Raw genomic sequence first — 14,909 nt, 5'->3', positions numbered from 1 at the left:
CACACCATTACTGACCCACTGCCAAACCGGTCATGCTGGAGGATGTTGCAGGCAGCAGAACATTCTCCTTGGCGTTTCCAGACTCTGTCACGTCTGTCAAATGTGCTCAGTGAGAACCTGCTTTCATCTGTGAAGAGCACAGGGCGCCAGTGGCGAATTTGCCAATCTTGGTGTTCTCTGGCAAATGCCAAACGTCCTGCACGGTGTTGGGCTGTAAGCGCAACTCCCACCTGTGAACGTCGGGCCCTCATACCACCCTCATGGAGTCTGTTTCTAATTATTTGAGTAGACACATGCACATTTGTGGCTTGCTAGAGGTCATTTTGCAGGGCTCTGGCAGTGCTCCTCCTGTTCTTCTTTGCACAAAGGCGGAGGTAGCGGTCCTGCTGCTGGGTTGTTGCCCTCCTACGGCCTCCTCCATGTCTCCTGATGTACTGGCCTGTCTCCTGGTAGCGCCTCCATGCTCTGGACACTACGCTGACAGACACAGCAAATCTTCTTGCCACAGCTCGCATTGATGTGCCATCCTGGATGAGCTGCACTACCTGAGCCACTTGTGTGGGTTGAAGACTCCGTCTCATGCTACCACTAGAGTGAAAGCACCGCCAGCTTTCAAAAGTGACCAAAACATCAGCTAGAAAGCATAGGAGCTGAGAAATGGTCTGTGGTCACCACCTGCAGAACAACTCCTTTATTGGGAGTGTCTTGCTAATTGCCTATAATTTCCACATGTTGTCTATTCCATTTGCACAACAGCATGTGAAATTGATTGTCAATTAGTGATGCTTCCTAAGTGGACAGTTTGTTTCCACAGAAGTGTGATTGACTCGGAGTTACATTGTGTTGTTTAAGCGTTCCCTTTATTTTTTTGAGCAGTGTGTATATATATATATATATATATATATATATATATACATGTTGTTATGTTAAGTATTTCAAAAAGGGAACGTAGTAAGCACAGAAGTAGGTTTACATAACGTTTTCAGTTTGATGCGTCTGTGGGTAAAATGCTCAGATGATCCTCACTAAAACATTTCCTTATATTAGAAAAAGAATACAATAATAATAATACAATAAACATTGGGGGTCATTCCGAGTTGATCGCTCGCTAGCTACTTTTAGCAGCCATGCAAATGCATAGTTGCCGCCCACAGGGGAGTGTATTTTCGCTTTGCAAGTGTGCGAACGCGTGTGCAGCCGAGTGGGACAAAAAAGTTTTTGTAGTTTCTGAGTAGCTCTGGACTTACTCAGCCCTTGCGATCACTTCAGTCTTTTTGGTTCCGGAATTGACGTCAGACTCCCGCCCTGCAAACCTGGACATGCCTGCGTTTTTCCAAACACTCCCTGAAAACGGTCAGTTGACACCCATAAACGCCTTCTTCCTGTCAATCTCTTTGCGATCGGCTGTGCGAATGGATTCTTCGTTATATCCATCGCCCAGCAACGATTCGCTTTGTACCCATACGATGCATGTGCGCATTGCGGTGCATACGCATGCGCAGTAGTAACCTGTTCACTGTGCTACGAAAAACGGCAGCGAGCGATTGACTCGGAATGCCCCCCATTGTTTCTTTCCCTAACGGTCTGCTAAGCACAAAGCTCTCTCATGCATTTTGTATGATACATACAGTACAATACATGACTTTCAAACACATATTTACATGCTTGAATGACAGACTATTGGTCACAAGCACCCCGCATGGTCCGGGCCCCAATTCCCTGGATAATAGTGTCAGTGGGCACAAAACACATCAGAAGAGAAGCACAGTCCTGGTTTTATATTGTCATCTCTCTAGAGTGCAGTCTGTGGGTTACTACTTCATAGATCCGGCATCTGACCTGGTGTATTAGCCGCTTCGAGTCGTGAGACCTCATGTAGCTAAAGACACCACTAGTAATACCTTTGGCAAGATACTGTACTGGAGAGGATCATTTCACTAGAGGTGGCCCATCCACGGCCACAATAAGTTCCATAAGATTGACCCATTAATGTAATACACAGTATAATTTTTATATTGGAATCAGCATTGCTACTACCTTTGACATCAAGAACTGGTCATGCTTTAAAAAAAACGTTCATAGGATCAATGTCACAGGTTAGGAATGCGCTGTGATTATTTCACATTTATGTGTGGATTAAGCCCATTTTCTCTAACGTCCTAGTGGATGCTGGGGACTCCGTAAGGACCATGGGGAATAGACGGGCTCCGCATGAGACATGGGCACTTTAAGAAATAATTTGTATTCTGGTGTGCTCTGGCTCCTCCCTCTATGTCCCTCCTCCAGACCTCAGTTTGAATCTGTGCCCGGACGAGCTGGGTGCTGTTCAGTGAGCTCTCCTGAGCTTGCTATAAGAAAGTATTTTGTTAGGTTTTTTATTTTCAGGGAGCTCTGCTGGCAACAGACTCCCTGCATCGTGGGACTGAGGGGAGAGAAGCAGCCCTACTCTCTGAAGATAGGTCCTGCTTCTTAGGCTACTGGACACCATTAGCTCCAGAGGGATCGTACACAGGATCTCACCCTTTGTCGTCCTATCCCGGAGCCGCGCCGCCGTCCCCCTCGCAGAGCCGGAAGACAGAAGCCGGTGAAAGAAGCAAGAAGATTTCGAAATCGGCGGCAGGAGACTCCAGTTTTCACTGAGGTAGCGCACAGCACTGCAGCTGTGCGCCATTGCTCCCACACTACACCCACATACTCCGGTCACTGTAGGGTGCAGGGCGCAGGGGGGGGCGCCCTGGGCAGCAATTAGGACCTCTTGGCAAAAAGTAGACATATATACAGTTGGGCACTGTATATATGTATGAGCCCCCGCCATAATATTGTATAAAAACGCGGGACAGAAGCCCGCCGCTGAGGGGGCGGGGCTTCTTCCTCAGCACTCACCAGCGCCATTTTTTCTCCACAGCTCCGCTGAGAGGAAGCTCCCCAGGCTCTCCACTGCAGATACACGGTAGAAGAGGGTGAAAAAGAGAGGGGGGGCACATAATTAGGCGCAAAAATCATTATTACAGCGGCTACTGGGTTAACACTAAGTTACTGTGTGATTCCTGGGTTTTATAGCGCTGGGGTGTGTGCTGGCATACTCTCTCTCTGTCTCTCCAAAGGGCCTTGTGGGGAAACTGTCTTCAAAAAAGAGCATTCCCTGTGTGTGTGGTGTGTCGGTACGCTTGTGTCGACATGTTTGAAGAGGAAGGCTATGTGGAAACAGAGCGGGAGCAAATGAATGAGGTGTCTCCGCCGACGGCGCCGACACCTGATTGGATGGATATGTGGAAGGTTTTAAATGATAGTGTTAATTCCTTACATAAAAGGTTAGACAAAGCAGAAGCCTCAGGACAGTAAGGGTCTCAACCCGTGCCTGATCCTATGTCGCAGAGGCCGTCAGGCTCTCAGAAGCGCCCACTATCCCAAATTGTTGACACAGATACCGACATGGATTCTGACTCCAGTGTCGATTACGATGATGCAAAGTTACAGCCTAAATTGGCTAAAGCCATCCGCTATATGATTATAGCAATTAAGGATGTGTTGCATATCACAGAGGAAACCCCAGTCCCTGACAAGAGGGTTCATATGTACGGGGAAAAAAGGCAAGTGGTGACCTTTCCCCCTTCACATGAGCTAAATGAGTTATGTGAAAAGGCTTGGGAATCTCCAGATAAAAAACTGCAGATTTCCAAACGGATGCTTATGGCGTATCCTTTCCCGCCAACAGACAGGTTACGCTGGGAATCCGTCCCTAGGGTGGACAAAGCTTTAACACGTTTATCCAAGAGGGTAGCCCTACCGTCACAGGATACGGCCACCCTCAAAGATGCTGCGGATAGAAAGCAGGAGGGTACCCTGAAGTCCATTTATACACATTCAGGTACCTTACTCAGGCCAGCGATAGCATCGGCCTGGGTAGGTAGTGCTGTAGCAGCATGGACTGACACCTTGTCTGAGGAACTGGATACCTTGGACAAGGATACTATATTTATGACCCTGGGGCATATAAAAGACGCTGTCCTATATATGAGAGATGCTCAAAGAGACATTAGCCTACTGGGCTCTAGAATAAATGCAATGTCGATTTCTGCCAGAAGGGTCCTGTGGACTCTGCAATGGACAGGTGATGCCGACTCAAAAAGGCACATGGAGGTTTTACCCTACAAGGGTGAGGAATTGTTTGGGGAGGGTCTCTCGGACCTGGTCTCCATAGCTACTGCTGGAAAGTCAATTTTTTTTCCATATGTTTCCTCACAGCCTAAGAAAGCACCGTATTACCAAATGCAGTCCTTTCAATCACAAAGAGGCAAGAAAGTCCAAGGTGCGTCCTTTCTTGCCAGGGGCAGAGGAAGAAAACTGCACAATGCAGCTAGTTCCCAAGAACAGAAGTCCTCCCCGGCTTCCGCTAAATCCACCGCATGACGCTGGGGCTCCACAGGCGGAGCGGCCCGGTGGGGGCGCGTCTCCGAAACTTCAGCCACAAGTGGGTTCACTCCCAGTTGGATCCCTGGGCAATAGAAATTGTGTCTCAGGGATACAAGCTGGAATTCGAAGAGATGCCCCCTCACCATTACCTAAAATCGGCCCTGCTAGCTTCCCCTTTAGAGAGGGAAATAGTGTTAGCGGCAATTCACAAATTGTATCTTCAACAGGTGGTGGTCAAAGTTCCCCTCCTTCAACAAGGAAAGGGTTATTATTCGACCATGTTTGTAGCACCGAAACCGGACGGTTCGGTCAGACCCATATTGAATTTAAAATCCCTGAACATATACCTGAAAAGGTTCAAGTTCAAGATGGAATCGCTCAGAGCGGTCATTGCAAGCCTGGAAGAGGGGGATTTTATGGTGTCTCTGGACATAAAGGATGCATACCTTCATGTCCCCATTTATCCGCCTCATCAGGCGTACCTCAGATTTGTGGTACAGGATTGTCATTACCAATTTCAGACGTTGCCGTTTGGTCTCTCCACGGCACCGAGAATATTTGGCAGAAATGATGGTACTCCTGCGGAAGCAAGGGGGTCACAATTATCCCATACTTGGACGATCTCCTCATAAAAGCGAGGTCAAGAGAGCAGTTACTGATCAGCGTAGCACGCTCTCTGGAGGTGTTAGGACAGCACGGCTGGATTCTAAATATCCCAAAGTCGCAGTTGATTCCTACGACTCGTCTCCCTTTCCTGGGCATGATTCTGGACACAGACCAGAGGAAAGTGTATCTCCCGAGGGAGAAGGCTCAGGAACTCATGACACTGGTCAGAGACCTGTTAAAACCAAAAAAGTTGTCGGCGCATCACTGCACACGAGTCCTGGGAAAGATGGTGGCATCATACGAGGCCATTCCATTCAGCAGGTTCCATGCGAGGACCTTTCAATGGGATCTCCTAGACCATAGGTTCTCAAACTCGGTCCTCAGGACCCCACACAGTGCATGTTTTGCAGGTGTCCTCACAGAATCGCAAGTGAAATAATTAGCTCCACCTGTGGACCTTTTAAAATGTGTCTGTGAGTAATTAATACACCTGTGCACCTGCTAGGTTACCTGCAAAACATGCACTGTGTGGGGTCCTGAGGACCGAGTTTGAGAACCTGTGTCCTAGACAAATGGTCCGGATCACATCTTCAGATGCATCGGTTAATCACCCTATCCCCCAGGGCCAGGGTGTCTCTCCTGTGGTGGCTGCAGAGTGCTCACCTTCTAGAGGGCCGCAGATTTGGCATTCAGGACTGGGTCCTGGTGACCACGGATGCAAGCCTCCGGGGGTGGGGGGCAGTCACACAGGGAAGAAATTTCCAAGGCCTGTGGTCAAGTCAGGAGACTTGCCTTCACATCAACATCCTGGAACTAAGGGCCATATACAACGCCCTACGTCAAGCTGAGTCCCTACTTCGCGACCAACCGGTTCTGATTCAGTCAGACAACATAACCGCAGTGGCTCAGGTAAACCGCCAAGGCGGCACAAGGAGCAGAGTGGCGATGGCGGAAGCCACCAGGATTCTTCGCTGGGCGGAGACTCACGTAAGCGCACTGTCAGCAGTGTTCATCCCGGGAGTGAACAACTGGGAAGCAGACTTCCTCAGCAGACACGACCTACACCCAGGAGAGTGGGGACTTCCTCAAGAAGTTTTCACACAGATTACAAGTTGGTGGGAACTGCCACAGATAGACATGATGGCGTCACGCCTCAACAAAAAGCTACAGAGCTATTGCGCCAGGTCAAGGGACCCTCAGGCGGTAGCTGTAGACGCCTTGGTGACACCGTGGGTGTTCCAGTCGGTCTATGTATTTCCTCCTCTTTCTCTCATACCCAAGGTACTGAGGATAATAAGAAAAAGAGGAGTAAGAACAATTCTCATTGTTCCAGATTGGCCACGAAGGACTTGGTATCCAGATCTGCAAAAATTGCTCACAGAAGATCTGTGGCCTCTTCCTCTAAGACAGGACCTGTTGCAACAGGGACCCTGTCTCTTCCAAGACTTACCGCGGCTGCGTTTGATGGCATGGCGGTTGAACGCCGGATCCTAGCAGAAAAGGGTATTCCGGAGGAGGTCATTCCTACGCTGATAAAGGCTAGGAAGGACGTGACAGTTAAACATTATCACCGGATATGGCGAAAATATGTTTCTTGGTGTGAGGCCAGCAATGCTCCTACGGAGGAGTTTCAGCTTGGCCGGTTCCTTCACTTCCTCCAGTCGGGAGTGGATTTGGGCCTGAAGTTAGGCTCAATTAAGGTCCAGATTTCGGCCCTTTCCATTTTCTTTCAAAAGGAGTTGGCTTCTCTGCCAGAAGTTCAGACGTTTGTGAAGGGAGTGCTGCATATTCAGCCTCCTTTTGTGCCTCCAGTGGCACCTTGGGATCTTAACGTGGTGTTGAGTTTCCTGAAATCGCACTGGTTTGAACCACTTAAAACAGTGGAGTTGAAATATCTCACGTGGAAGGTGGTCATGCTATTAGCCTTGGCTTCGGCTAAGCGCGTGTCAGAATTAGCGGCTTTGTCTCATAAAAGCCCATATCTGGTTTTCCATATGGATAGAGCGGAATTGAGGACACGTCCACAATTTCTGCCAAAAGTGGTCTCATCCTTTCATATGAACTAACCTATTGTGGTGCCTGTGGCTACTCGTGATTTGGAGGATTCCGAGTTACTAGATGTAGTCAGGGCTTTGAAAATTTATGTAGCCAGAACGGCTAGAGTCAGGAAAACGGAGTCACTGTTTGTCCTGTATGCATCTAACAAGCTTGGTGCTCCTGCTTCAAAGCAGACTATTGCTCGCTGGATCTGTAACACGATCCAGCAGGCTCATTCTGTGGCTGGATTGCCGCAGCCAAAATCAGTGAAAGCCCATTCCACTAGGAAGGTGGGCTCTTCTTGGGCGGCTGCCCGAGGGGTCTCGGCATTACAACTATGCTGAGCTGCTACTTGGTCAGGTTCAAACACGTTTGGAAGGTTCTACAAGTTTGATACCCTGGCTGAGGAGGACCTATCGTTTGCTCAATCGGTGCTGCAGAGTCATCCGCACTCTCCCGCCCGTTTGGGAGCTTTGGTATAATCCCCATGGTCCTTACGGAGTCCCCAGCATCCACTAGGATGTTAGAGAAAATAAGATTTTACTTACCGGTAAATCTATTTCTCGTAGTCCGTAGTGGATGCTGGGCGCCCGTCCCAAGTGCGGACTTCTTCTGCAATACTTGTATATAGTTATTGCTTAAATAAGGGTTATGTTATAGTTGCATCAGGCTTTATCTGATGCTCTGTTATTGGCCCTCATTCCGAGTTGTTCGCTCGCAAGCTGCTTTTAGCAGCTTTGCACACGCTAAGCCGCCGCCTACTGGGAGTGAATCTTAGCATAGTAAAATTGCAAACGAAAGATTAGCAGAATTGCGAATAGACACTTCTTAGCATTTTCTGAGTAGCTCCACACTTACTCGGCAACTGCGATCAGTTCAGTCAGTTTCGTTCCTGGTTTGACGTCACAAACACTCCCAGCGTTCGCCCAGACACTCCCCCGTTTCTTCAGACACTCCCGCGTTTTTCCCATAAACGGCAGCGTTTTTTCGCACACACCCTTAAAACGGCCAGTTTCCGCCCATAAACACCCACTTCCTGTCAATCACATTACGATCACCAGAACGAAGAAAAAACCTCGTAATGCCATGAGTAAAATTCCTAACTGCACAGCAAATTTACTTGGCGCAGTCGCAGTGCGAACATTGCGCATGCGCAATTAGCGGAAAATCGCTGCGATGCGAAGAAAATTACCGAGCGAACAACTCGGAATGACCACCATTGTTCATACTGTTAACTGGGTAAAGTTATCACAAGTTATACTGTGTGATTGGTGTGGCTGGTATGAGTCTTACCCTGGATACCCAAAATCCTTTCCTTGTACTGTCAGCTCTTCCGGGCACAGTTTCTTTAACTGAGGTCTGGAGGAGGGACATAGAGGGAGGAGCCAGAGCACACCAGAATACAAATTCTTTCTTAAAGTGCCCATGTCTCCTGCGGAGCCCGTCTATTCCCCATTCACATCCCCCGTCTATTCCTTATTCACATCCCACAGTAGTACCACTTACGGAGTACCCAGCATCCACTACGGACTACGAGAAATAGATTTACCGGTAAGTAAAATCTTATTATTCATATTCTTTGTTATTAGGCTCAGTATAATAAATGTTCTCTGTATTTTATGACTGCAAAGTTATATTTTTTATGTTTGTAATGTATATGTACTGTATGGGTTGGGTGCAAAATCTTAGCTGCCCGGATCCCGCCAGAAGACCAACCGCGAGATCCTGATGGCAAGAAACCCGACACATTTTATCATACCGCTAATCCTATCCCTAACCCACCCCTCCAGCAGCTTAACCCTAACCGCTTCCCCTGCAGCCTAATCCTAAACCCCTCATCAACCCGCAGCCTAACCCTACCCCTAGTGCCTAAACCTAACCCCAACCCCCGGTACTGAACTCTGGGATGTGTCGGGATTATGGCCATCAAGATCCCGCTGTCGGTCTTCTGACTGTCGGGATCCTGACTGCTGCTATTCTGACCACACCCCATAAATATAAATACTAATTAAGCTGGGTACACACTGGAAGATTTGCAAACCAATATGTTGATGAACAATATTGGTGACATTTTTTTACAATCTTTCAATGTAACAATATAGTGCATACACACTGAAAGATATTGTTGAACTATTGAAAGATATAACAATATTACAATATTGTTGACAATCGCTAATTTTGAGCCTATTTTAATAATGGGAAAGAATTCTGAAGGGGTGGGCAGGAATTCAGGAGGGGTGGGCTGGAATAAATGATGTATTATGGGTAATACAGTAGGTGGTTGGCGTGGACAGTGGTGTTGGGTGGGCATATACTGGGTGTAGATGGTTATTTCCAATTACATACGGGGTAACCATTGGTGTGCAGCAATAATGTTATTGCCTTCCACCAAGGGTTACCTGTATGTAATTGTGAATACCCCTCGGTAGGCTGCAATAACATAGCCCTTGTTATTGCTGCCCACAAAGGGTTTGGTAAAAATTGAGCTGGCCACTGTGGAAATAAAAACACATTAAGTTGTTTTGATTTTTCATAGTTTTTTTACTTGAAAAATGTAACATAGTAAGTATTACAAAATATAGTAAATAATACAAAATATTAACAATAGGACTGTATTCATCCAATTGTATCAGGAAAAGCAAAAAGGGAAGGAATTGGACACTTCGACAACTGGCCGAGTACAGTGCAGGCCAACACCATTGATGCAGACAGAAATTGGGGTCAGAAGAAGAACCAAAATTTGAGAACAGACTAACTAGAGGAACATAAACAAATATAATGAGTCACAACGTTCGTTTGCGGTGACATATGGGGGGCAATTCAGACCAGATCGCTCGCTAGGGTTTTTTTGCACTGCTTTGAACAGATAGTCGCCGCCCATAGGGGAGTGTAATTTTGCTTTGCAAGTGTGCGAACGCCTGTGCAGCAGAGCTGTATGAAAAGATCATGTGCAGTCTCTGCACAGTTCAGGACTTACTCAGCCGCTGTGAACACTTCAGCCTGTCTGGGACCGGAATTGACGTCAGGAACCCTCCCTGCAAACGCTTGGGAACACTTGGGTTTTTCCAACCACTCCCTGAAAATGGGCAGTTACCACCCACAAACGCCTTCTTCCTGTCAATCTCCTTGTGAACGGCCGTGCAAATGGATTCTTCGCACAAACCCATCGCTGAGCGGCGATCAGCTTTGTACCCGTGCTACGCACCTGCGCATTGCGGTGCATACATATGCACAGTTCTGACCTGATCACAGCGCTGCAAAAAATGCTAGTGAGCGATCAGGTCTGAATTATCCACCTGAAGATAAAAAACCGTCCTTATGGCACAAATGACCAAGCCCAGAACACCCAGGAACAAGATAAATAAATAATAGGTTTAAATTTGGACAAAATCGGGCTCATTATCCAGAGTGGAACTCAGCATGGATGAATACACACCACTGGATGATATACTGAGGAAGGTGGCTAATGGGGGAGCGGCACCCAACGCAAAGTTTGGCCAGTACACAGATAATTAATGATATATTGTATTTGGATGTGTTTAAAAAAACTTGGAACACGTTTTATATATGGTTAAAAATTTAACTGATGTAATACTTTGGCAGAGTGAACATAGCCATTGTAAATAGTAGCCTTTCTGATCACCTGTTCGGGAAAGGTATTAATAGCCTCCCCCAGATTATGTAACCTTGTGTATGAACTGTACTATATTTGCATTATATTTTAGGAAACCTTGATAAAGGTATTGGTCTTAGATAAGGTAAGGTAAGATAATTGTTTCCTACTGTAGTTGTCAGTCTATGAAATTGTTATGTGTAACAATTTAAGGAACATTTGCTGTAGTCGTGTTTTTTATGTTGCAATATTATATTATGCAGTTTGGATGAAAAAAAAATGATACTGCATTAATTGCCATTTGTATATAATCATATGATCTAAAGATGAGTCATACGGGAAAACATTATAATCAAGCAAAAATGTTACATTAAGTACAGTAGCTAAATACAGTACAGGGTGATTCAAAAGTCGCAGTACCACCTTTTGTTTCAAAAACTGTACAGGAAATGGGAAAACAGAATACTCCAGTAAGGTATGGGTGAGGTGGGCTTTCTTTTAGGGTATGTACCGAACATGGGCGCCATCTTGAAATCGTCCATCTTGAATCTAAGTCAGTTTTTTCAAATGGAAAGGGGGTTGTGTAACATGTCAAACGACATCAGAATAGTCTGAAAAGTTTATTGCTGCAAACAGATTTGAAGTAGCGGTTATGGTTCAAAAGTTACAAAAGAGGTGCACCAAGGTCGCTGGATGGCTAAGCTAAGCGACCCAAGTGGCCGACATAAACACCTGGCCCATCTAGGAGTGGCACTGCAGTGTCAGACAGGATGGCAGATTTAAAAAATAGTCCCCAAACAGCACATGATGCAAAGAAAAAAAGAGGTGCACCAAGGTCGCTGGATGGCTAAGCTAAGCGACACAAGTGGCCGACACAAACACCTGGCCTATCTAGGAGTGGCATTGCAGTGTCAGGCAGGATGGCACTTCGAAAAAATAGTCCCCAAACAGCACATGATGCAAAGAAAAATGAAATAAAAAAAAGGTGCAAGATGGAATTGTGATTGGGCCCTCCCACCCACCCTTATGTTGTATAAACAGGACATGCACACTTTAACAAATCCATCATTTCAGCGACAGGGTCTGCCACACGACTGTGACTGAAATGACTGGTTGGTTTGGGCCCCCACCAAAAAAGAAGCAATCAATCTCTCCTTGCACAAACTGGCTCTACAGAGGCAAGATGTCCACCTCCTCCTCATCGTCCGATTCCTCACCCCTTTCACTGTGTACATCCCCCTCCTCACAAATTATTAATTCGTCCCCACTGGAATCCACCATCTCAGGTCCCTGTGTACTTTCTGGAGGCAATTGCTGGTGAATGTCTCCACGGAGGAATTGATTATAATTCATTTTGATGAACATCATCTTCTCCACATTTTCTGGAAGTAACCTCGTACGCCGATTGCTGACAAGGTGAGCGGCTGCACTAAACACTCTTTCAGAGTACACACTGGAGGAAGGGGGGGGGGGGGGGGCAACTTAGGTAAAATAAAGCCAGTTTGTGCAAGGGCCTCCAAATTGCCTCTTTTTCCTGCCAGTATACGTACGGACTGTCTGACGTGCCTACTTGGATGCGGTCACTCATATATTCCTCCACCATTCTTTCAATGGTGACAGAATCATATGAAGTGACAGTAGTAATCGTTGGCAGGTCCTTCAGTCCGGACCAGATGTCAGTACTCGCTCCAGACTGCCCTGCATCACTGCCAGCGTTTGGGCTCGGAATTCTTAGCCTTTTCCTCGCACCCCCAGTTGTGGGAGAATGTGAAGGAGGAGCTGTTGACGGGTCACGTTCTGCTTGACTTGACAATTTTCTCACCAGCAGGTCTTTGAACCTCTGCAGACTTGTGTCTGCCGGAAAGAGAGATACAACGTAGGTTATAAATCTAGGATCGAGTACGGTGGCCAAAATGTAGTGCTCTGATTTCAACAGATTGACCACCCGTGAATCCTGGATAAGCGAATTAAGGGCTCCATCCACAAGTCCCACATGCTTAGCGGAATCGCTCTGTTTTAGCTCCTCCTTCAATCTCTCCAGCTTCTTCTGCAAAAGCCTGATGAGGGGAATGACCTGACTCAGGCTGGCAGTGTCTGAACTGACTTCACGTGTGGCAAGTTCAAAGGGTTGCAGAACCTTGCACAACGTTGAAATCATTCTCCACTGCGCTTGAGTCAGGTGCATTCCCCATCCTTTGCCTATATCGTAGGCATATGTATAGGCTTGAATGGCCTTTTGCTGCTCCTCCATCCTCTGAAGCATATAGAGGGTTGAATTCCACCTCGTTACCACCTCTTGCTTCAGATGATGGCAGGGCAGGTTCAGGACTGTTTGCTGGTGCTCCAGTCTTCGGCACGCGGTGGCTGAATACCGAAAGTGGCCCGCAATTCTTCGGGCCACCGACAGCATCTCTTGCACGCCCCTGTCGTTTTTTAAATAATTCTGCACCACCAAATTCAATGTATGTGCAAAACATGGGACATGCTGGAATTTGCCCAGCTGTAATGCACACACAATATTGGTGGCGTTGTCCGATGTCACAAATCCCCAGGAGAGTCCAATTGGGGTAAGCCATTCTGCGATGATGTTCCTCAGTTTCCGTAAGAGGCTGTCAGCTGTGTGCCTCTTATGGAAAGCGGTGATACAAAGCGTAGCCTGCCTAGGAACGAGTTGGCGTTTGCGAGATGCTGCTACTGGTGCCGCCGCTGCTGTTCTTGCTGCGGGAGGCAATACATCTACCCAGTGGGCTGTCACAGTCATATGGTGACTCTTTTTCTGACGTCTGTGTACATTTTCGGTATCGCCTGCCTAGAGAAATGGAACCTAGATGGTATTTGGTACCGGGGACACAGTACCTCAATCAAGTCTCTAGTTCCCTGTGAATGAACGGTGGATACCGGAAACACGTTTCTCACCATCCAGGCTGCCAAGGCCTGAGTTATCCGCTTTGCAGCAGGATGACTGCTGTGATATTTCATCTTCCTCGCAAAGGACTGTTGGACAGTCAATTGCTTACTGGAAGTAGTACAAGTGGTCTTCCGACTTCCCCTCTGGGATGACGATCGACTCCCAGCAGCAACAACAGCAGCGCCAGCAGCAGTAGGCGTTACACTCAAGGATGCATCGGAGGAATCCCAGGCAGGAGAGGACTCATCTGACTTGACAGTGACATGGCCTGCATGACTATTGGCTTTCCTGTGTAAGGAGGAAATTGACACTGAGGGAGTTGGTGGTGTGGTTTGCAGGAGCTTGGTTACAAGAGGAAGGGATTTAGTGGTCAGTGGATTGCTTCCGCTGTCATCCAAAGTTTTTTAACTTGTCACTGACTTCTGATGAATGCGGTCCAGGTGACGTATAAGGGAGGATGTTCCTAGGTGGTTAACGTCCTTACCCCTACTTATTACAGCTTGACAAAGGCAACACATGGCTTGACACCAGTTGTATGCATTTCTGTTGAAATAATTCCACACCGAAGAGGTGATTTTTTTTCTATTTTGACCAGGCATGTCAATGGCCATATTCGTCCCACGGACAACAGGTGTCTCCCCGGGTGCCTGACTTAAACAAACCACCTCACCATCAGAATCCTCCTTGTCAATTTCCTCCCCAGCGCCAGCAACACCTATATCCTCATCCTGGTGTACTTCAACAGTGACATCTTCAATTTGACTATCAGGAACTGGACTGCGGGTGCTCCTTCCAGCACTTGCAGGGGGCGTGCAAATGGTGGAAGGCGCAACCTCTTCCCGTCCAGTGTTGGGAAGGTCAGGCATCGCAACCGACACAATTGGACTCTCCTTGGGGATTTGTGATTTAGAAGAACGCACAGTTCTTTGCTGTGCTTTTGCCATCTTAACTCTTTTAAGTTTTCTAGCAGGAGGATGAGTGCTTCCATCCTCAGGTGAAGCTGAACCACTAGCCTTGAACATAGGCCAGGGCCTCAGCCGTTCCTTGCCACTCCGTGTCGTAAATGGCACATTGGCAAGTTTACGCTTCTCCTCAGACGATATTGATTTAGATTTTTGGGTCATTTTACTGAGCTTTATTTTTTTGGATTTTACATGCTCTCTACTATGACATTGGGCATCGGCCTTGGCAGACGACGTTGATGGCATTTCATTGTCTCGGCCATGACTAGTGGCAGCAGCTTCAGCACGAGGTGGAAGTGGATCTTGATCTTTCCCTATTTTACCCTCCACATTTTTGTTCTCCATTTTTTAATGTGTGGAATTATATGCC

The sequence above is a fragment of the Pseudophryne corroboree genome, chromosome 2, assembly GCF_028390025.1.
Source record: "Pseudophryne corroboree isolate aPseCor3 chromosome 2, aPseCor3.hap2, whole genome shotgun sequence".
In the NCBI taxonomy this organism is placed as follows: Eukaryota; Metazoa; Chordata; class Amphibia; order Anura; family Myobatrachidae; genus Pseudophryne; species Pseudophryne corroboree.
The sequence above is the reverse complement of the archived record's forward strand: the minus strand, read 5'-3'. Positions refer to the sequence as shown.